Genomic DNA, 25,335 nt, shown 5'->3' with positions numbered 1-25,335 from the left:
TAAAAGGGGATATACACTGTAACCTGAGGCCAGGCCCACCTTAATTAACATTTCAAATCAGAGACTCTAAGCAGATATTTTACAGAGGTACAAAAAGGAAAAGAAACTGGCAAGGTGGGATAAAGCCAAGCCTATGGAGGCCTAATTTACTGAGCATTATTAAGCAAAGATTTCCTAAAGAGACAGCAAAGAGAGAAATGGATTTCTATATAGAGTAATGAGCATTAAGCAACTAAGCTCCTGTCTTTTAAAATGGGAATAGCTGTGGCTGATTCTATTCTCTTAAACAGGTTAGACCACTGTAAGAAACCAGACAATCACTTGATAGTTTGGATCCATATTCATCCTTCCTCTCCCACCTACAACTCTATTTTAACCCTTTGAGTTCTTAAGGTATTTGTCTGCGAATGCTTGTTACTATGTACAAACAGGTTGTTTGGAATTACTGAGTGAATTGAATCAATGTAGCTATGCTAATTGGACCAATCAGTTCCTAAAGTTGTTTTGTTATTGTTGTTGCTTTTTAACTTTAAGCATTTTATCCTATCATTTTATGTGTCTGGAAGTATTCTAGGATCCATTATGCTGTGGTAGTCTTTGGGTGATCATAGCCAAACTAAATGGGATGGAAATACTAAGTATAATTAATTAATAGAGCTTTTAACTGTGCTTCCAAAAACAATCAAGAGTACATTATTGTTACTTTTTTTTTTTTGGTGTAACATATGTTTTGGAGGCAGGTGGTGTATAAGTTATACATAAACAAGTAAATAAAATACTTGTCTCTGTGGAATTGGACCTACTGAATGTTTCACTCCTAGTATGGTGTGCCTGTAGTTATAAACCTAGTCACCATTCAGGAGAATAGCCATAGAGTTTCTCCCATTCCATAATCCTGTAATATTTATTCTAACAATCTATAGATTTTTAACCAGAGTCAAAATTATGAACATACAATATCTTCAATTGTCATTGACTCCAAAGATGGAAGCATCACTTTTTCTGCTCACACAATTACAATAATAACATTGATGATTCTTTCAAGATCTTTGTTATTCTGCTAGGGTCTAATAATTCAGGAGAGTACTTGTTCCTTTTGGGGCAGTTGAATGAGTTTCAGCTCAACTTCTGGAGGAATAGGAACAGATAGATGGATTTCTGTCAAAAGTAGAAATGTACCTTCTTCCACCCTTGTACCTGGCAATGTTATTTTAGGATATCCAGATCCAGTAGAACAGCTGAAGCAAGTTATTAAAACTAGAAATTCTCTTCCCAGATGACCAAGGTAAAAGAAGGGTGAGACTCTAGACATGACATTCACCTGGAGCGTGAATGTTTTCTCCTTCCAGTGTTTGTGGCAGACATTATTAATCACACCCTTTTCTGCATGAGTTAAGAAGCAGCCTCAAAATTCTTTATGCCAGTATTTTCCAAATTCCAGAGAGTAACAAAACTTTGTTGTTGCTATCATTGTTCCCAGAATTAGTTTTGGGAGCAAAGTAAATGGTATTTAATTAGGATTTCTTTTTTTCTTAATTTATAAAGTTTTCACTCAATTGTAGTCTATAAGGAAAATGTATATCATTCTATAATATCTACAAACCATGGGTTTGATATGCTAGTTAAGTTTTTCTACTATATATTGAAATAAGTGATTATTAAAATATGAAATGTTCATTTGTATACCATCTAAGTATACAATATTGCTCTATATAGTGGCCAATTAATGGGCAGTCAGACCTGAGAAAACTCATTTTCTTTCTTTGCTCTAGGAAACATATCCACCAGAGGGGGAAAAATTTTAAATGAAGTGATTTTATTTCAATTCATTAAATAAATACTTATTCTTTACCATCTCTAGATCTGAAGGAGAAATGGGAAGGAATGGTTGCCAGGTCCTGGAAAGAGAGCTGAGATGAGCTATGTCCTTTCGTGGAGGGAAGCAATGGAGCCAAGGTGACTAGGTAGGAAGAGCCTCCAAACCTCATCTTCACTCTTTTCTGATCTCATGCCACAGTATCTCTAGCAGAAGCCAACTGAAACCCATGTTAAGAAAGCCCATCGATACAGTCCATATGGATCAATCTCCAGAACATATGGCAAGGTTTTAAGAGCTTTGAGAGGATTGAGAGGGCAAATGGTGGATATCTACTGAGCATCATTCTCAGGACTGGAGATACAATAAGGAATGTGACAGAGAGCTTACAGTGCTGTGGGTAGACAGAAGGATAAACAAGCACTACGGAGTGTGTATGCACGTGGTGCACAAGAATGGGAAACCAATCAGCCTAGGCCACTCAAGAAATTTACCCAAAGGAGGTAAAATCTAAATGAAATCATCCTCAAGAAGTAGGCGGGCTTCCCTGGTGGCGCAGTGGTTGAGAGTCTGCCTGCCAACGCAGGGGACGTGGGTTTGAGCCCTGGTCTGGGAAGATCCCACATGCCGCGGAGCGACTGGGCCTGTGAGCCACAACTACTGAGCCTGCGCGTCTGGAGCCTGTGCTCCGAAACAAGAGAGGCCGCGATAGTGAGAGGCCCGCGCACCGAGTTGAAGAGTGGCCCCCGCTTGCCGCAACTGGAGAAAGCCCTCGCACAGAAACGAAGACCTAACACAGCCAAAAATAAATAAATTAATTAATTAATTAAAAAAAAAAAAAAAAGAAGAACCTCTGCTTTGCTGCAGCTGTGAGGAAGAGGTAATATTAAAAAAAAAAAAAAAAAAAAAAAAGAAGTAGGCATCACACAGCGCAAGGGGAGAGATAGACATGAGATATTTTCCAGAGGAGTGAAGATCACATTATGGTGTAAGAACTGACAGTATTTAGTATTTCTGGTCAGGGCATAAGTTTTGAAAGGAAGAAAAGAGGAAGAGGTTATAAAGGAAATGGAAAGAAATTCAAGGTCTACAGAGAGGTTTAGACCTCATGCTAAGGTATATTTAATCCTGAGTTTAAAGGGGAGTCACTGAAACAGGGTAGTAAAATCATCATATTTGTGTTTTAAAAAGATTACACTGATTGAAGAGAGACATGACTGAAGTCAAGACCAATTAAGAGTCTACTGTTTTAATAAAATAAGTGGCAATAGTGTGCAGAATTTAAATTGTTCCAGTGGGGTGAGTTTACATTCATATTTAAGAAGCACTATCAATAGGTTAGATGATTTGTGGAGAAAGAAAGCAAGAAGGACTCCTCATTCCTGTTAGCCCAAACCTTACCAAATCAATTAGGCTTACATACGTTTGGGACAGATTAAAAAATACTTCTTAAAGAAAGTTAATTACTTAAGGTTTCTACATATGGAATCCTTTTTCCAATTTACCTTTCATGAGAAATTTGGGGATGCAGTTTGAGGTGGGTGGTAGGAAGAACTGATTTGAAAGTAGAGTCAAAAATCAGTCTTGGAATTTTATAAAAAATATTTAAAATAATTTAGATGGGAAAAAGAGTACCTGGAAAATATTAAAATATTCTGAAACAATACTGCAAGTATATATCAGTTGTTTGGGTTATACAAGGGACACAATCACAATGAGTTCTTTCTCATAGTTCGAATAATACATTCTTGCCATGGGGCTGAATATAGAGACAGCGAGTTCACAACATAATGATATTTAAAATAAATCACTAAATAATAAAGCAAATTAAAGGATTATTTTCATATTTAGTAGTTTAAAAATGAGGAAAAACATAAGCTATACCATTTTTTAAAATCTCTTCCCCATTTTCTACTGCTGAATAAGAAAACCTTAAGTGTATTGATTCTACAACTTCCAGGGTGGAAGCTGCTATCTTTTTTTTTTTTTTTTAATAAATTTATTTATTTATTTGTTTATTTATTTATTTATTTTTGGATGTGTTGGGTCTTCTTTGCTGTGTGCAGGTTTTCTCTAGTTGCGGCGATCAGGGGCTACTCTTTGTTGTAGTGAACGGACTTCTCACTGTGGTGGCTTCTCTTGTTGCAGAGCAGGGGCTCTAGGCGCATGGGCTTCAGTAGTTGCAGCACGTGGGCTCTGTAGTTGTGGTGCATAGGCTCAGTAGTTGTGGCACATGGGCTTAATTGCTCCGCGGCATGTGGGATCTTCCTGGACGAGGGATCGAACCTATTTCCCCTGCATTGGCAGGTGGATTCTTAACCACTGCGCCACCAGGGAAGTCCCAGGTGCTATCTTCTAGAAGTAAACAAATTACTCCTTGTAGAAGGGAGGACAAGACATAGAAACAACACAGGAATAGATTCAAATGTAGCAAGGAGTAAAGAAATTAAGATTCCATCCACAGTAATGCTGTATATAAGTATAACTCATTCAGGCAAATGTTTTCTTCATTTTACCAATGAGGAAGTTGAGACTCTGAGAGATTAAACAACTTACTTGAGATTAGTTGGCAATTAAATTAGGTAGAACTGAGACTTGAATCCAGAAAATCAGAACTTTGTAGGGCTCATTTAGGAACATCACATTGCCTTCCACAGTCAAGAGAAACTAAAAACATTATTACTAAATTATTAACTTAATTATCTATTAATCAGTAGATAATGGTTATTAGCTCAGGTCAAGTTTTAAAATTCTTCTTTAGAATTTCTAAACTTCAAGATCCCTAGTATCCCTGTATGGTTTCCAGCTATGATCTATATGTTGTTCTTAATGAGGGCTAATGATGTGGTGGATGGAAAATTTTGAGGTGGCACTTAGAGCCCAGGAATTTCATAGCTACTGCCTTATATGCCAAAGCATAAAACCAGCAACTGCAGCTAGGATATTTTGGAAACCAACACATGTACATGTTCAGAAATCACTTTCACTATTAAAAAAAATTATTTCTTTGTTAGTAAAATTTTTAAGGGTGGTTATTAGTTAAGGTTCTCTTCAGAAACAAAATCAATAGGATAGATAGATAGATAGATAGATAGATAGATAGATAGATAGATAGATGATAGATAGATAGATATAGATAGATAGATAGATAGACAGATTTATTATCAGGAATTGGCTTATGCAATTATGGAGGCTGAGAAATCCCATGATCTGCCATCCACAAGCTGAAGACCAAAGAAGGCTAGTGGCATAAATCAGTCCAAGTGCAAAGGCCTGAGAACCAGGAGCGTAAAGGAGAGGAGAAGATCAATGTTCCAAATCAAGCAATCATGCAGGAAGGGATGAATTTTTTCGTCTTCCATCTTTCAATTTCTTTTTAGGACCTCAACGGATTGCATGATACTCTCCCATACGGAGCAGACTGCTTTACTGGGTTCACTGATTAAGATGCTAATTTAATCCAGAGACACGCTCACAGACACACCTAGAAATAATTTTTAATCTGGACACTCTATGGCCAGTCAAGGTGGCATATAAAATTAACCATCACAACTGGTAAGCTTGGTTATATTTCCTTTCAATTCATTGGAAAATTACCCAAACTTTGGCTTCTGGCCTAGAGTTCAATCCTGACACAACCATTTACTTGCTGACCACCTCTTTGTTGCTTTTTTTTTTTTTTTTTAATATTTATTTATTTATTTTGGCTGCACCAAGTCTTAGCTGTGGCATGAGGGATCTTCAACTGCAGCATGCAGGCTTCTTAGTTGTGGCATGCAGACTCTTAGTGGCGGCATGCGTGCAGGATCTAGTCCCACAACCATGGATTGAACCCGGGCCCCCTGTGTTGGGAGCATGGAGTCTTACCTACTGGACCACCAGGGAAGTCCCTGATTCTTCATCTGATCTGTTAAATTTGCAAAACGGCTTTTCTCTTTAGGCTAGTTGTAAGAATTAAATAAAACACTATTTAATGTATCCAGTATAGTTCTTGGAAAATATTATTATTAGACAAATATCAATTCTCTTTCTCCTGAATTTTAATGTCTTACTATAGAATGCACCTAGTATTTAATCTAGCCATATAACAAAAAACTCTTTTTTTTGAACACCTACTAAGTACTAGATACTGCGTACTTATACCCAAAGGAGGAAATTAAGATCTAGGTACCATAGCATGATATAAAAAGCATGTATTTCATAGAGTAGAACTCAATAAATGACACATTTCTAACATCATAATTTTTTTTGATTAAGAATAAACTTTGTTAAGTTCAGACTGTAGCCTGTAAACAAAGCTCACAGATGAGTTGTGCAGTGGAAAACATGCACAGCTCTAACAGTGATTTTGTGATATGTTGCCTAAAAATAGAATCCTCATATTCATTAGTCCAATTTCTATACTTCTCTCATCTTATGCAGAATGGTAGTAGGAACATACATATCGATAATTACCTTAAATATAAATAGATTAAATGCTCTAACCTAAAGACACAGACTGGCTGAATGGATACAAAAACAAGACCCATATATATGCTGTTTATAAGAGACCCACTTCAGACCCAGAGAAATACACAGACTGAAAGTAAGGGGATGGAAAAACATATTCCATGCAAATGGAAATCAAAAGATATCTGAAGTAGCAACACTCATATCAGACAAGATAGACTTTAAAATAAACACTGTTACATGAGACAAGGAAGGATACTATATAATGATCAAGGTATCAATCCAAGAAGACATAACAATTATAAATATTTCTGCACCCAACATAGGAGCACCTCAATACATAAGGCAAATGCTAACAGCCATAAAAGGAGAATTCATAGTGACACAATAAAAGTGGAGGGCTTTAACACCCCACTTTCACCAATGGACAGATCACCCAGACAGAAAATAAATAAGGAAACTCAAGCTTTAAATGACACAATAGACCAAATAGACTTAATAGATGTTTGTGGGACATTCCATCCAAAACCAGCAGATTACACTTTCTTCTCAAGTGCACATGGAACATTCTCCAGGAAAGATCACATTTTGGGTCACAAATCAAGCCTCAGTAAAGTTAAGAAAACTGAAATCATATCAAGGATCTTTTCTGACCACAATGTTATGAGATTAGAAATCAGTTACGGGAAAAAAATTTGTAAAAAACACAAACACATGGAGGCTAAACAATACTTTACTAGATAACCAGGAGGTCACTGAAGAAATCAAAGAGGAAATCAAAAAATGAATAGAAAAAAAAGACAACAAATACATGATGACCCAAAACCTATGGGATGCAGCAAAAGCAGTTCTAAGAGGGAAGCTTATAGCAATTCAATCCTACCTCAAGAAAAAAGAAAAATCTCTAATAAACAACCTAACCTTACACCTAAAGCAACTAGAGAAAGAAGAACAAACAAAACCCAAAGTTAGTAGAAGGAAGGAAATCATAAAAATCAGGGCAGAAATAAATGAAATAGTAATGAAGAAAACAATAGCAAAATTCAATGAAACTAAAAGCTGGTTCTTTGAGAAAAGAAACAAAATTGATAAGCCTTTAGCCAGACTCATCAAGAAAAAAAAGGGAGAGGATTCAAATCAACAAAATTAGAAATGAAAAAGGAGAAATTACAACTGACACTGCAGAAATACAAAGGATCATAGAGACTGCTACAAACAACTATAAGCCAATAAAATGGAAAACCTGGAAGAAATGGACAAATATTTAGAAAGGTACAACCTTCCAAGACTGAACCAGAAAGAAATAAAAAATACAAATAAACCAATCACAACTAATGAAATTGAAACTGCAATTAAATATCTTCTAGTAAACGAAAGTCCAGGACCTGATGGATTCACAGGTGAATCCTATCAAACATTTAGAGAAGAGCTGAGACCCATCCTTCTCAAATTCTTCCAAAAAGTTTCAGAGGCAGGAACACTCCCAAACTCATTCTATGAGGTCACCATCACCCTGATACCAAAACAAGACAAAGATACCACACAAAAAAAGAAAATTATAGACCAATATCACTGATGAACATAGATATAAAAATCCTCAACAAAATACTAGCAAACATAGTCCAACAACACATTAAAAGGATCATACAACCATGATCAAGTGGGATTTATCCAAGGGATGCAAGGATTCTTCAAAATATGCAAATCAATCAATGTGATACATCATATTAGCAAATTAAAGAATAAAAACCATATGACCATCTCATTCAGGAAAAGCTTTTGACAAAATTCAATACCCATTTATGATAAAAACTCTCCAGAAAGTGGGCATAGAGGGAACCTACCTCAGCATAATAAATATCATATACAACAAGCCAGAGCAAACATCATCCTCAATGGTGAAAAACTAAAAGCATTTCCTCTAAGGTTAGGAACAAGACAAGGATGCCCACTCTCACTACTCTTATTCAACACAGTTTTGGAAGTCCTAGCCATGGCAATCAGAGAAGAAAAAGAAATAAAAGGAATACAAATTGGAAAAGAAGAAGTAAAACTGTCACTGTTTGAAGATGACATGATATTATGCATAGAAAATCCTAAGGATGCCACCAGAAAACTACTAAAGCTAATCAATGAATTTGGTAAAGTTGCAGGATACAAAATTAATGCACAGAAATCTCTTGCATTCCTATACACTAATGATGAAAGATCAGAAAGAGAAATTAAGGAAACAATCCCATTTACCATTCAACTAAAAGATTAAAATATCTAGGAGTAAACCAACCTAAGGAGGCAAAAGACCTGTTTGCAGAAAACTATAAAATACTGATGAAAGAAATCAAAGATGACACAAACAGATGGAGAGATATACCATGTTCTTGGATTGGAAGAATCAATATTATGAAAATGACTATACTCCCCAAAACAACCTACAGATTTAATGCAATCCCTAACAAATTACCAATGGCATTTTTCACAGAATTAGAACAAAAAATTTTACAATTTGTATGGAAACACAAAAGACCCAGAATAGCCAAAGCAATCTTGAGAAAGAAAAACGGAGCTGGAGGTATCAGGCTCCCCAACTCCAGACTATACTACAAAGCTATAGTAATCAAGACAGTACGGTGCTGGCACAAAAAAAGAAATATAGATCAATGGTACAGGATAGAAAGCCCAGGGATAAACCCACACACCCATGGCCGCCTAATCTATGACAAAGGAGGCAAGAATATAAAATGTAGAAAAGACAGTCTCTTCAATAATTGGTGCTGGGAAAACTGAACAGCTAGCTACATGTAAAAGAATGAAATTAGAACACTCCCTAACACCATACACAAAAATAAACTCAAAATGGTTTAAAGACCTAGATGTAAGGCCAGACACTATAAAACCGTTAGAGGAAAACATAGGCAGAACACTCTATGACATAAATCACAGCAAGATCCTGTTTGACCCACCTCCTAGGAAAATGGAAATAAAAACAAAAATAAACAAATGGACCTAATGAAACTTAAAAGATTTTGCACAGCAAAGGAAAGCATAAACGAGATGAAAAGTCAACCCTCAGGATGAGAGAAAATATTTTCGAATGAAGCAACTGACAAGGGATTAATCTCCAAAATAAACGAACAGCTCATGAAGCTCAATATCAAAAAAAACAAACAACCCAGTCAAAAAATAGGCAGAGATATAAATAGACATCTCTCCAAAGAAGTCATATAGATGGCCAAGAGGCACATGAAAAGATGCTCAACATCACTAATTATTAGAGAAATGCAGATCAAAACTACAACGAGGTATCACCTCACACTGGTCAGAATGGCCATCATCAAAATATCTACAAACGATAAATGCTGAAGAGGATGTGGAGAAAAGGGAACCCTCTTACGCTGTTGGTGGGAATATAAATTGATATAGCCACTATGGAGAACAGTATGGAGATTCCTTAAAAAACTAAAAATAGAATTACCATATGACCCAGCAATCCCACTACTGGGCATGTGCCCTGAGAAAACCATAATTCAAAAAGACACATGCATCCCAATGTTCATTGCAGCACTATTTACAATAGCCAGGACATGGAAACAACCTAAATGTCCACTGACAGATGAATGTATAAAGAAGATGTGGTACATATATATAATGGAATATTACTCAGCCATAAAAAGGAATGAAACTGGGTCATTTGTAGAGACATGGGTGGGCCTAGAGTCTGTCATTCAGAGTGAAGTAAGCCAGAAAGAGAAAAACAAATATCGTATATTAATGCATATATGTGGAATCTAGAAAAATGGTACAATTGAACCTATCTACAGGGCAGGAATAGAGACGCAGACACAAGGAATGAACATATGGACACGGTGGGGGGTGGAATAAATTGCAAGATTGGGATTGACGTATGTGCACTGCCATGTGTAAAACAGATAGCTAGTGAGAACCTGCTGTATAGCACAGGGAGCTCAACTCGGTGCTCTGTGGTGACCTAGACGGATGGGATAAGGTGTGTGGGAGGGAAGTCCAAGAGGGAGGGGATATAGGTATACATATAGCTGATTCACTTCATTGTACAACAGAAACTAACACAATATTGTAAAGCAGCTATACCCCAATTTAAAAATAATAATAAATAAATAAATAAATAATAAATGAACCTTAACTCCAAAAAAAAAAAGAATCAAACCCATGTTTGCCAGTTTGATAATGAGTCTTTAAATATGACATCACTCTAGGACTAACACATGTAGGTCAATCATTTAATACATTTGTGGGTGTTGTAGTCTGTGGTTTTGACTTATAGTTCAGCATTCAGTTGCCTCCCAGATTAAAGTTATTACTCCATGTCTGAGACAAGAATTATTTTTACCATCACTGTCCAACTATTAGATCAAAGGTACAAATAAACAGAGACGGGCCAGCTCTGAACACAATGATTATTAGAATAAGGCCAAAAAACAGAAAGGCATTGATCCCCAAAAGTCTGAAGTCAGAGTTGCACAATTAGGAGAGAAAGTTTTTCTAGGATAGATATATTAACCAGAGAATTAAATTTATCCAGTAATAGATGATTTGATTAACTTAAGAAAAGCTTTCAATCTCTTACCTCACTCTTGAGTTGCAAACTGAATTACTTTTCATCCCAATTCTCCTCGACATCCAGTTTCTTAAGACTTATTTTTAGAAAGCCTATAGGTATTAAATAACAATGCTACTTGGTAGTTAATCTAGTTTAATAGTTAAAAGCTATTGCCAGTTTCCAGAGATACATGGTTAAGGTTATAAGACTAAGGATTAATTAACGTTGATCTTAGGTACAGTCAAATTTTTACCAGAAATTTGGGGAAAAACCTAAAGGAAGTGATGTGTCAGTAATCAGAGGTAGTAAGTTTGAGTCATGATTAGGATACCTCAGTATGACACAAAAATGCAAGATCAATAAAAAGCACTTATAATAAAATAATGTCTTAGTGAGGGGATCGTGAGAACTCCTGATTTGTAGCCAAGTTGGACAGAAGTGTAGGTAACCAGGGAACCCATAACTTGTAATTGGCATCTGAAGTGTGGGAAAAGCCCTGTGGAACTGAACCCTTACCTCTGGAGTCTGTACTAACTTGGGTTAGTTAGGATCAGAATTGAATGAAATTGTAGAACATCCAGCTGAGAATCGCTTGCTATGGAAAATCCACATATTTGGTGTCAGATGTGATATAAGTAGAAAAAGAGTTTTCCTTTCATTTCAAAGGGAGATATTAACACATAGATCCCACTCTATAGGAAAACTGTACAGTCTGGATAATAAGTAGAAGACCCTAGAGATCCTTTGTTATATTGCCATCAAAAATGGAGGTGAACTGGCAATAATATCAGGTAAGGGCCTGTCCAGAAGCACACCAGCTAAACTGTCTTTTGAAGATTTTAGACCTTAATAGAGACATGACCCAGACTTTTGGTCAGTGTAGTCTACTCCAAAAAGTCAGTGGTCACAATGATAAGAAGAGTCTTTTGCAAACATGCACAACAAAGAAACAGCCATCCTGGAAGCTTTTCTGTAGTTATCCACAATGTGTGAGACAGAGATAAGTTCTATGCTAAAGCTAAAGATAATGATAGACATACTTATACAGAGATCATTGCCTGCCAGGACCTTGACTTAGTAATTTATTTAATCCTAACAAATCATGAAATAGGTACTATTAGTAACCTCATTTTATGGATGAGTAAACTGAGGCACATAGACCCTGAGTAATTTGCCTAAAGTCCACAAAATGAGTTAAGAAACAAGGTCGTCATTTAAACTTGAGCAGGTTGGCTCTATAATCCATATAGAGACCTTTTTTTTTTTTTTAATTTTTATTTATTTATTTATTTATTTATTTATTTATGGCTGTGTTGGGTCTTCGTTTCTGTGCGAGGGCTTTCTCCAGTTGCGGCAAGTGGGGGCCCCTCTTCATCGCGGTGCGCGGGCCTCTCACTGTCGCGGCCTCTCTTGTTGCGGAGCACAGGCTCCAGACGCGCAGGCTCAGTAATTGTGGCTCACGGGCCCAGCCGCTCCGCGGCATGTGGGATCCTCCCAGACCAGGGCTCGAACCCGTGTCCCCTGCATTGGCAGGCAGACTCTCAACCACTGCACCACCAGGGAAGCCCAAGAGACCTTTAAAGGGAGTCGAAAAGAGCAGTGGCCTAAACAAAAAAAGAAATGTTTTCTAAGTTACGTAACATTCAGAAATAAGCAGTTCTCTGCTAGCAGGCTGACTACTTTCTACCAAATCCTCAGACCCTTAGGTTCCTTGCCTAACCCTCAACCCCAAAATTTCTTCATGGACCAACAAGGCGCTTCGTCCATCAGTTCAAGATTTCAAGCAACACAATGGAAACGTAGATGTTTTCAGGCTTCAAACTGCAATGCTTCATCATATACTCTTAGATATATCTGAATGTCAATTTTTTTTATTAATCTGGAAATTTTGCAACAAAAAAATTCAAAACCAGAGGGCAAGAAAAGCCATCAGAAACAGCTATATTGTGAGGATAAACAAGACTGTTTTCTGGCAGATTGTACATCCTAGAAAATAAAAGCTGTGAGAAGAATTTAGGAAACATTTACAGGACACACTGGAAACGAATGGATAAGAACAAAACAGAAGGAAATGTGTAAGTGCATAAAGGGCAGACTCAGAAAGTCCAAGCTGTACATAATGAAACATTTTAGAAAGAAGGAACAGAATAGATAGAAGCAACATACGCAAATAAAAGGGAAGACATTATTCTCAATCCTAAAGAGATTGTTTGCTCTAAAAAACAAGAGTACATCCCATATTCCAGACAAATTTAAAAATAAAATCATACTTAGAAATGGCCTAGTGAAATTGAAAACTTCAAAGATTTAGGAGAATTCTGCAAGCATGAAGGGGGCAAAAAAGCCCTTTTCTTCTGTGTAAGAAAAGAACAATCAGACATGTCTCCACATTTCTGCAACCCTACAGGATAGAAGAAAATGGATCAATGACTCTAATGTTCTGAAGAAAAATGTTTTGATCCAAGAATTATATATCCAGTCAATTTGTCATTCATTTATGTAGACAGGAAAAAGCAATTCCTTGATGTGCAAGGTTTTAATCCTATGCCATCCAGTTTGTGTTCTTTTCAGGGTAAACTATTAAACTGCCAGGATATCTATTCCAAACTGAGAAAATAGGAATCAAATTATAATGAAAACATTGTGGCTGAAAATAACTGACAGGTTGAGCAATAAAATATGTTAACTATATTGAAATAAAATTTAATAGTATTTTGAATCTGATTAAAAATTGGTAATGGTTTTTCTTTGAAGTTTGAAACAAACCTAAAAGTCATAGAGTTTATGATTTCAAATGAGAAACAAGAGTGTTGTTGAGAAGGTGTGTTGGAGAGTTAGAAACATCTCAATAACTTCACATTTACCAAAGAAAGTGAAAAATTTTAAAACTGACTCCAGTGATAAATATAAATTTAAGCATGTCCTTGTAAAATTTAAGGTAAACATTAGTAGAATTAAAACAAACAGTTGCAAAAAAATCAGATAGGAGGGATTCAGCACTTTGCAGCCTATATAGGGCTACCTTGCTTCACCCCCTCTATTGATTTTAATCTGTTTGTTTTTCTTAGAATCCACTGTAATTCCAATAGAGAGGATTTATATGGGGTTTTATTCATTCGGGGTTGGTAAGAAGCTGGAGATCCAAATCAGAGAAGCCAAGGAAAAAGTTATATAGCACCGCATAGTTAGAATGACTTGGCTCACAGAGGAGTGTAGCTCTCTCAGGAGAAGTTCAAGTTTGGTCTCACTTTAATGTACACGGTACGTACTTTCAAGAAGCCAAGAAGCAGATGAACGGGTGGATCGTATGTTCTTGCACCTGAGGCCTGTCTGGTGCTATATGGCTGGCCTACATAAAGACTACTTCTTTTCTCTCACTTTGGGGTGTGCTGCTAATTAGGATCCTATAAAAACCAGACCAATTACCAATCAGTCTAGAAGGAAAATCAATCATACTATGTCTAGGTGCTCAGCAATCTGTGATAATATCAGTCAGAACCGTTAAGCCACATTGATTCAGTTAAACCCATTGGTTCAGAACTGTTGTCGGGGACATAGGCGTGAACTGACAAAGAAGAACAGTAAGAACACCTTAGAAGATGCAAATGTAACCTGAAATTGTACATATGCACACACACACGCACACATGGGTGAGATTGCTGGACATAAAATAATAATTTCCAATCTGAATGATTTGTTCAAGAAGAGTATGGTCATGGCTGAGATGTGAATTGGTGACTTGGAAAAACAAATAGAATACATTTTAATTTTAAAAGTCCGAACAAAAAGAAGGTGAATTAAAAAAAAGAAAAATAAAGGCAATGAGGTAGGTGGGATATGAGACTTGGAGGCTAGATCCAGGAAACTTAGCATAAGATTAATCCAAATTCCAAAAAAGATAAGTTAAAAAGGAACAAATGGGTGATGGGCAATAATTTAAAAGCCATTAAAGATATTCCTTAAGATGCAAAAAGAACTGAATTTCTAGATTGAAGGGGTTCACTGTGCTTCAGAAAGGAATGATTAGAAAGACACATGGATAGACATGCACAGCTAATTTTATTTTTTTTAATTCTAAAAATAATGAGAACAGGTTACATATTTCTGGAGAGAAAGGATAAGTTTCTGATAAAGGAAAAAGAATCAGATTGTCTTCAGACTTCTTATCTGCAATATTGCAAGTTATAAGAAAGAACATTATCTACAGCTTTTTACAGATTTCTAAGGCCAGGAATCCAATCCAATAGTCCTATGAACAGACACGTTATTATTCACCTGTTAGGGTAAAAAACATTTTTGTGTATATGCAATAATTTAAAAAATATTGCCCATATACCCCAAGCTAAGGAAATAATTGAGAACAATTGTCAGCTAAACACCAATAAATCAGAATAGATACCTTAAAGTGGGAGGAGATGTATTCAAATCCACATGATATAGGCATATGAAGAGATAAATAAGTCAGTGGAAAGAAAAAGAAAATGGAGAAATAGATTTCAGTACATATGGAAATTTAACATGATTAGCATGGCATTTCTATTCAGATGGGAGAAAAAAGATTCTTTAGTAAATTGTGCTATTAAAAAATTTGTTAAATGGCCATTCATCTGAAAGATAATAAAATTAAACCGTATTGTACCTCATAAAATTATAGCTACATTGAAGTCTTAAAAATGTAAAACAAAAACTTTCCTGCAAAATAATCTAGGAGATTACATATAATATCCAGGGATGGGCATGATCTATTTTCTAAAACTGGAAATACAGAAGCTATAAAACAAAAGAAAAAAAGACATATTTGACTATATAAAAATATTCCTAAAATCGTTGAATGACAAGTGATACCATACATAATATCAATTGGCAAAAAACTGAAATTAAAAAAAGTTTATGACAGAAAAAAGAAGAAAGTATCTCTAATATGCAAATATCTCTTACAAATTCACTGTATAGCAATAAAAATTGTTTTAGAAAAATAAGGCCATAATGTAAAGAGGTAAGTCATAGATGAGCAAATCAAAATAGCTAATAAGCATACAAAGCTGCCCAAACACATTAGTTCAAAAAAACAATAAAGTATTAATGCGGTATCATCATTTTACACCTACCAGAGAAGAAAATATTAAAATAACTGAGAATATCAATATTATTACTGGTGGGTATGTAAAATAAGTCTCTCATATACTAGTAGTGGACATTTTGACACATAGCCTTAAAACAATCAAGCAAACTGTATTAAAATTAAAGTACACATACCCTTTGACACAGTAATTTCACTCCTGGGAATCTGTCCCATTGACATAAAATAAAAATCATGTAATGATTGATGAACCTGGATGTCAAGAATATTGTATGGCATGGGGAAAAATACACAAATACAGCTGTAAACATAATGAATAAATGACCATTACTAAGGGAAGTTTTAATACCTTATATTAAAAACACAAAATGGACTAAATAATTATAAAACTTTAAGAAATGAATTGGTCATGAATAATGGGACACATTGGCATCATGTTCCTTTTGATTTGATACTGAAAAGGAACAAATATCACCAATCTAGTATTCTGGACAAAAATGATTAGCCCAAATGTAACCATGAAGAAACAATTGAGGAACATTCTGGATTCTAATACAATAGACCTGAACTCTTCAAAAATGCCAATGTCATGAAAGACAAAATTGATCAGAGAAATATTCAATATTCAAGGAAAATATAGAGATATGACAATTCAGCACAATGCATGATCCTTGATTGGATCCTAGGTGGAAAGCAAAGCTAGAAAGAATGTAAGTGGGACAGTTGAGGACATGGAATAAGAATGATTTTAGATAATTGTATTAATGCTAAATATCCTGAGTTTGATCACTGTTTTGTGGTTACATAGAAGGCTGTCCTTATTCTTATGAGATACATGCTGAAATATTTCGGCCTAAAGTATAATTATGTTAACAACACTCAAATGGTTTATTTAAATGTTAACAGTTTGTTAATGTAAGAGGTAGGTGAATGTTCTTTCTACTATTCTTACAACTTTTCTATGGGTTTAAAATTCTTCAAAATAAAAAGTTAAGAAAAAATTTTAAAATTGGAAAATTTATTAATAAATTACCAAACAAAACAAAACAAAATCTGTTGAACAAAACAAAACAAATCCTGGACTAGGGTGTTACCCAATTCTAAAACTGGGGTAGGAGGAATTGGTTTCTAATTCTTAGGAATCAGCCGGGTTCTTCCTTGGGATCACAAGAAAATGTAGCCCCATTGTACAGGAGACGGTGGGTTCAGATTTTAGTCCCTGCCTTTTCCATCACCCCGACTCCTACACTGCACAACCAACTAGATTTCTTTTTTATTCCCTATATTCTGATAAATGTAAAATATGAACTCCAGATTCCCATAGTGTCCACTTCTAATTGCCTCTATTTAGGCGAATTTAGCACTGATCTTGAGCCAGTGCGAGTCTCTCTTAGTGACAAAAACCATTGTGACCATGCCAACCAGTGAAGTAAAAGGAAAGAAAGCAATAGCAAACATTAAATCTTACAAGTGCTTAGTTGTGCTGCCATAAGAATCTTTTAAAAATAATCAAGTTAACACTAAATTTAATGAATTTGTAGCCTATGAAAAATGAGATAATTCATTTGGAAATTCACCAAGCTTTCTTTGGGAAAATGGATACTATATATGTATATATTCACTGACACCTGGCATGTCTGAGATCATGTATACCAAATTTTAGCCTGGAGGGAATTTTTACCAAGAAGTTATAAACCTCTGAAAATAGAGGTTAATAGGAAATGCTGAAACATCCTTAATGACAAGGTTGCTATGGCAACAATATAAGCTTACCACTAGCATCAAATATCTGCTGCATTTAGGGCTCCTTGTCTCCTTTGATAAGTTTTCCCTGAGTGAAATAAAAGCATCAATTGACTAGCTCAGGAAGACTTTTCTCCCTGTGTCATAGAATCACTGACTTACTGTGTAATGAGGTGAGCTAGTCAGAGGGGAAGAAGATAGAAAGAACCAGAGTATGCCCAAACTGCCATTTTCCAACGTAACTGGGTTGCTGTAACCTAGGGCATTGTGAGTAACACTTTTAAGAAATAATGGCAAAGCAGGGGGGAAAAAATAAAACAGCTGAATTAGCATGCAAAAAATAATCAGGCACAGTCTTTTTTGGGGGGAGCTGGGGAAGGGCTCAAACAATAGGCCAGATGCATTTCTAAGAGATTTTTTTAAATCCATTTTTAGTAATTCTAGAGCAGTTGTTCAGAGTGTGGTCCACAGTGCGCCTCCAGGTGGTCAGCAGCCTGTCCCTTGTGCGGCTGATGCTTCTCATGTGAATATGGGGTCTTCTGTTTCTGGTGACTATTAATAATGTGCTCATTTTTGTAATCAAAGCCAGCCATCACTTTATTGGCATCCCATCCAAGACCTCATCATTCCTCTTGTCAGTTCCAGGCAGGGCTCTGAGCATTGCAAACAGAATGGGTTTGGAATAACTGGTCTAAACTGTCCTTATATCTTTACCTGATTGGAATTTTTAAGTAATACAAACACATTGCCATGACTTTTAACCCTTTGTTTACATTTAGTCGTCTCAAAGTCATTAGAAAAAAGTGAAGTGATTCTTATAGGTGATGAAACTGAAAGAGCAAAAATTAAATTGTACCCTTCAGGCTCAGAACCATGGAGCATAAATACAGCCCAAATTTTTGAGGCTTTCTCTTCAGTGGCAGACACACCACACTGAGTCCAAATCTGAGCCCTAACTCACCTTTAGGGACTTTCAAGCAAACACAAGCTATGGTACACTCAGCTGGATAAGAGAGGGCAGGGTTGGTTAAGATGCCATGGAGGGCTTCCCTGGTGGCGCAGTGGTTGAGAATTTGCCTGCCAATGCAGGGGACGCGGGTTTGAGCCCTGGTCTGGGAAGATCCCACATGCCGTGGAGCAACTAGGCCCGTGAGCCACAACTACTGAGCCTGCACGTCTGGAGCCTATGCTCCGCAACAAGAGAGGCCACGATAGTGAGAGGCCCGCGCACCGCGATGAAGAGTGGCCCCCGCTTGCCACAACTAGAGAAAGCCCTCGCACAGAAACGAAGACCCAACACAGCCAAAAAAATAAAAATAAATAAATTAAAAATTAAAAAAAAAAAAAGATGCCATGGAAAGAGTATGTGTAGAGATTTAGCCTTTAGAGGAGAGTGGTTTTAAATGAAGGCTATGATCAGCTTCATGAACAAGGCTGGTAATCACTTCTGGAGAGAAGGGTTATTTTTCATGACCGACAACAGGATCCATGCTGGGCGTAATAGACAATACCATTTAAATTAATCCAGACGGTCGGGGGCAGAGGCTACAATTGTCCAGCAAAATCCATTCTTTCATCTTCTTCTAATAATGCTAATATGCTTTCCAGCCTCCCCTGCAGGTAACTAGGTCCCTGCCGATGGAACTCCGGGTAGAAGAGTTCTACCTGCAGATGGGTAGAAGTGCTACACACCATTTCTAGATCTGGGCCTTGGGACATGGGTGTGCTCACATTCATGTTATTTTCCTCTTCTGACAAGCTGAGCATGACTTCGCTTGAACCATGCAGATGAGGACAATATTCTAAGGGATAATAGAGCAACAACATGGAAGAAACCTGCATCTCTGAATGGAAAAGGGTCTAGACTCTTATTTCTAACCTGCCTGTTACCCAAGGTATATGATGAGAGAGAAGATTAATTTCTATTTTCTATAAGCAATTGTATTTTTTGGTCTCTTTTATACAGCAGCTTAGCCTTACCTTGATATTCCTCCCAGTGGTAGGATTTCTAATGTATAACGAGACTGAGATTTGCTTATTTCTATTTTTGGTGGTATGGGCACCTCTGTACTTTCTGAGTAGTGAAAAAGTAGGAAGGAGGTGACTTTGGAAAGCCCATTTTAACTACTGCACTTCTCTCTGTATAACTGAAACTAATGTGCCCAAAATCAAGCCGAAGTTTTTAAATGAATGTCTAGAATGATGGAATCGAGAGCATGTGTGAATGACATTAAGTGGTTGGTATTGCTTACATCTTAGAAGCCAGAAATAGTTCAGTGTGAGCTTGATAAATTAGAGAAATTGGCAGGAAAAACTCAGGGAAGTAAAATAGGGCAAGGGCAAGATGTGAAAATCAGAAGCCAGAAACAAAATGCAGAGATTAAAGATAGGGGCTGTCTGCCTAAGCACAGCTACAACAGAAGTCTGGAGTGATTGCAAACCTAAGAGTGAATACAAGCCTGCAAAACAGTGCTGTTATTTAAAAGGCTAACTCGGTGATACATTAGCAGGAGTATGACAAGCCAGGTCTGGGAAGTGATATTTCCTCTGTATTGGCGCTGGTGGAGACCTGATTAAAGGATCTTGTCCAGGTTTGTTCTCAACACTTTTAAGAAGAATGCAGCAAAACTGGAGAGAGTCCAGCAAAGAGTACAAAAATGATAAAAGGGTAGGAAAATAAAACCTGAGAAGAAAAGTTTATAACTAGGATTGTTTAGGCTGCAGGAGCAGGAAAGCTGAAGGGTGACTTAATATCAGTTTAAATATACGTCTGGCTATTATAATGAGCATATTGACTAGCTGCTTTACATGGACCTCACGAGAAGGTAAAAGGGGGACATTTACACTGCAGCCTTAGATTTGCCTTAGATAGAAAGAAACATTTTTGGGAGGAGAAAAAACGATATTTTACACAGAAGCACTCTGTGAAAGGATTTGTTGCAATAGTTTATCTTCAAGATATCTAAGACTGCAAGGCAGTGGGCATTAGAGCTGACAAGACTGAGCCAGCTGTGTAGGTAGGTCACTTTCATCTTCAGAAGGGATAAATGAAAAGGGCTGAATGGGTATATTTTATAAGGCTGCTACCACAAGGGAAAAAAAAATGTTTACATCCATTAAACTCATTTCCAATTTCAACCTTATATTCGTTTTTGTGACTGGATGGAAAGAAAACAGAGTAGGATATTTGGGATTTGAATTTTTACTCTCCTTTTTTGCCCTGGTAGGATATGAAACGCTAACAAATGTCAAATGTTCACCCAAAATTCTGGGGTTTTTGCCCTTGAACTAAGTCTGATCTAAAGCAGTAGTTCTCAAAATGTGATCCAAGAATCTCCTGGGTGTAGCTGAGACATTTTCAGGACTCTGCAAGGTCAAAACTATTTTTATATAAATACTAAGATGTTATTTGTTGTTTCCACTGCAATAACTTTTGTACTGATGATGCAAAAGCAGTGGTGGATAAAACTGCTGGTGCCCTACCAGGAAATAAGGCAGTAACATGGAACTATAACAAGTCATCATATTCTTCACTGACAGGTACTCAATAAAAAAGCAATGTCAATTTCCCTCAAAAATGTTGTTGATGTGGCAGTAAGAATTATTAATTTCATGAAACCTTGCCCTTTATTCTGTCTCCTTTTAATATTTAGTGTGAAAAAATGGGAAGGGTGTAAAAGGAAATTCTGCTACACACTGAAGCATGATTCTTGTCTCAGAGAAAAGCACTCACATGATTGTTTGAATTGTGAGCTGAACTAGCTGCATTTTCCATGGAACATCATTTTTACTTAAAAGAACGATTGGCAGACAAGCTTGGTTATTCACGCTCAAGTATTTGGCAGATATTTCATTGAAAATGAACCAGCTAAACTTGTCACTTCAAGGAAAAAATGCGACATTTGTTGTCAATGATAAGATCTGAGCTTTCAAGTCAAAAAGAAATTTAAAATTCTAATTTTAAGAATTAGAATTTGGGAAAATATTTAATTTGGGTAGCTTCCCAATACTTAAATATTTTTCTCATGAGATGGGTGGGAGTATTCATAAGTGTGATTTTTTTTATTGTGTTGACACACTTATTGACACATAAGTGTGTCAACATTTGGAATATTTGTGTTACTCTATAAGTCAATATTTTACAAACTTCCAATGTATGATATTATAAAATCATGCCTGGGTAAAAGATCCATCCAAAATGCAAGTTAGTCAAATAGTTTTAATATAGTCAAGTATGAAGGGTTTATGATATATTTTCAGATTCTACATTGCAAGTAGCCTTAAGAAACTATCATATCAAGTTGCAGTATAATATCAAAGAATATCCACAGTTATCTATTAAAATAGCCCTTCCTTTTTTTCCATCTATGTATCTACATGAGGCCAGATTGTCTTCACATGCTTCTAAACAACATATTGCAAAAGATTAAATACAAAACTAGATATGCCACTCTTCTCACCAATTTTTTTGTTTTGGAAAACATTTTGAAATAAAAGTATTATGTATATTATGTGCTGGGTTTATTATTGTAATTCAAAATAAGTAAATATTTTTTAAAAATTTCTCAGTTTTAATCCCTCACATGGTAAATATTAATATGTATAACTCACATAACAAAAGCTCTTTAGATTTCTCAATGGTGTGTTAATACAAATGGTACCTGAGTCCAAATATTTGGATAACAGCTAGACATTTACTTTATGTCTCATGCTTCTCTGCATTGTATTATTAGACTATTACACTCAAGTAGTTCTTGTTGAGCTAAGTTCTCACCTGTGTACTTATGTATAGGTAAGAGGAGTTATGTTAACTGGTTGGATCATTCTTTAGCTGACATTTTCTCTTTCTGGTATAAGCACCAACTGTTTGCACCCTGGGCCCTGGCTGAGTAGGCATCTGACAATAGAAAGGTAGTCACCTCACCAGGTGTGTTTAGGTTCAGAATGGCCAGAAGGGAGAATAAACACTAACTCATTTATCAAATATTCCAGTTACTCATGATACTTAATTGGCTGCAGCCACTTTCCTTTGGCCTCTATGGGATTCCCAGGAACGTGTCACTTTCCTGTGATCACATCTCATCATGGAGTTTGTGAGGTTATATAGCAGTCTCAGTATGATCCACACGTCATCCACAGGCAAATTGAACAGTCAACCATTTTACAAATGGAGAGGGTCAAATTCCCCAATTATTCACAGGTCTTCTAGGTTTTATTAGGAGCTGTATAAAACCCAGATAAGATCCTAATTTCACAGATGCCCTGGATTCTGCATTCCTTCTCTTCCTGTATCTGCAGCAGGTGACTGAGGTAATATAAGTCTGGTCATATGGATGAGAGTGACTTCAAAACATTTGGGAGAATGACTTTGGACTGCAAGTTTGGGCAGAGTGTTTGATTTTAAACATATTTGTTGAAAATGTCTTCCCAATTATTTTCAATATTTGATAATAATAGATGTGCTAGAACAGGTTTCCCAGGAAACAGACTCTGAAATAGAGAGTTGCATGTAGATGCTTCATTTATAGGGAGCAATACCTATTAAGACAAAGGAGGCATGATTGGGCAGAGGGAAATATTACAAGAGAGGCTTAGACAATTCCATGGGAATCTCTGAAACTGGGATGGCCCTTTAAAGTTGCCTTAAATTCAGGAGAGGCGGCCAGACCACAGAACCTTGAATCTATTAGCAGGCTGCCTCTGGGGAGGGAAATGTAAACTTTTGTGAGACCAGCAAAGGACTCAGCCATGACAGGTCAGCAGGTGACATTCCTGATATCTGGGATAATGAGTGCCTCATTCCTGAAGGATTTGGGTAACACATCACAGCATCCATTACAATCGATATTCTGTATTCTCTTGCATTTGCATTTCCTTGTAAATTAAGTGGGCTAATATAGAAAACCTAAACTTCAGTTTCCCAAGATTGTTTTCATTCTAATGTATATAATACCTATTATCTAATCTATCAATAAGGAGTAGAATGGATATCATAAAATGTAGTGAAAACAAAGGAGAAATTAGGAAAAAAGTCCTCTGAAAAACAACTATGAAATTGAAGCACAAACCAATTTCACATGCTGATTTGAGGATGCTAAAATGGGGAGTAGTTTATTCTGTGAGATAAGCTAATGCCCAAACTTCAGCTCCCCAAATGTTGACTGATACTATGACATCATTAGGATTCCGTCAATCAGACTGACTGTCTCACATTTTACTATTTCCTCAGGACCTGTAAGGAAGGCCTGCTGTTATGGAAAAGGGAACCTCTGTAATGGCAACACGGAAAGTTTAGAAAGAACTGGAGGAAACTGTAAAGTTTTTCTAGTTTGTCCTCCTTACTCTACATAAGAGATGAAAACAGCTATTCATTAAATGTGTGCATTGTTTCCAGTGTCGTGTTATTCAAATTACAATTGTCCTTTCTTATCCTCAGTACAACAACAAGGTAGTTGAGTTGTGTTCGTTTTACAAATGAAGAAATTGAAACTCATGGAGTTCAGGCTATATTCCCAGGTCACATATCGAGTAAGTAGCTAAGCTGGAATCAATACTCAGGTCTGTTTGATTTGACCTTCAAACCTGCACTTAAGTACTGAAGTATGCTACTTAGATAACCCTGAGACTTTTTTTTTTTTTAAATTCAAGAATAGTACTAATATCCCATCCTTAAGAGAAGAAAATGAATGCACCAGCAACATGAGTCTTGCCATCCAATGGCAAAAGTCATTTCTAGATTTTTGGAAACATACGATGTTATAAATTCAGATATGCTTTTTGTTGCAAATGTCTCTCCTAACTGTCCTGTCTAAAGTGCAGTCAAAAGTAATGACCAGATACAAAGTTTCTCCTAGAATATGGGTAATCTCGATATTGTGGAGATTCTATTGCTTCTTTGGGCACAAGATGTTTGAAAGGACTCAGGGAGACAGAGCCTTAAAATAATAAATGAGTGAATCCCAATAACAAGTTTTGCTTCGTTTTTTTTTTAATCCTATGAAACCTGTTACTCAGACTATATGTTTCCATCTTTTCCTCTTCCTTGCTCAGTTAAGTCTGTCCTTGTTGCTGATTTTTTAGAAATTTCTATTGAAGTATATTCTAAATGCATAAAAGTATATTATACATACTTTAAAAAATCAAAGTAAATTATACATACAGGTAATGCAGTATATAAACAAACAAACAAAAATGCATAGACCATACCTGTACAGATGATGAAATTTGGGAACCTGAAAACATCCATGTACACAAGCACTTTGTATTCTTTTTAACTAGATGTCCTATGTATCAGCATTATTTGTTTTGGAGGGGCAAAAGCCACATAACATAATTTATCCTGGTCCCCTCCCCTACTCCCCTACTTCCCACCCCTGGGTAGAGGCAACTGGCTGGGCATCTCAGGTTTTATAAGGAGAAGAGCAAGGAATTCCTTTTAATAGGATAAAGGTAGGAAGAGCTAAGACTAAATTTTGAGACAGATTGAAGAAGAACTTGAAAATCTCAGGATGCAAATATGTTGTCAGGGAAAAGACTTGAAAGAAAAGGGGTTAAGAGAAAGTTGTATTAATTTGTTTCAGTAATTCTGGAAAAAGTAATTTTGGATAGAGTATAAATGTGAGAAATATCGCAGACATGGTAGCAGTAGAACATGTCATCTATTGGCCATAA

General features: G+C 36.3%; 3 long non-coding RNA genes across 3 annotated transcripts in view; all 3 read right to left on the bottom strand.

The window, feature by feature from the left end:
* LOC309641535 overlaps positions 1-25,335 on the bottom strand; it is a 352,162-nt gene that overhangs the window by 157,316 nt on the left and 169,511 nt on the right. The window lies entirely within an intron of this gene.
* LOC309641461 overlaps positions 1-25,335 on the bottom strand; it is a 275,557-nt gene that overhangs the window by 133,776 nt on the left and 116,446 nt on the right. The gene's annotated exons all lie outside the window — the stretch shown is intronic.
* LOC309641552 lies at positions 2,652-24,493 on the bottom strand. The gene is made up of 2 exons (XR_014252685.1): positions 12,417-24,493; positions 2,652-12,095 (listed from the first exon to the last, which is right to left on the bottom strand). It is a non-coding gene; the product is annotated as an uncharacterized lncRNA (long non-coding RNA).

This window comes from Balaenoptera physalus, assembly GCF_965194825.1.
Source record: "Balaenoptera physalus genome assembly, chromosome: 1".
NCBI classification, from domain to species: Eukaryota; Metazoa; Chordata; class Mammalia; order Artiodactyla; family Balaenopteridae; genus Balaenoptera; species Balaenoptera physalus.
This window is presented reverse-complemented; position numbering and strand designations above follow the sequence as displayed.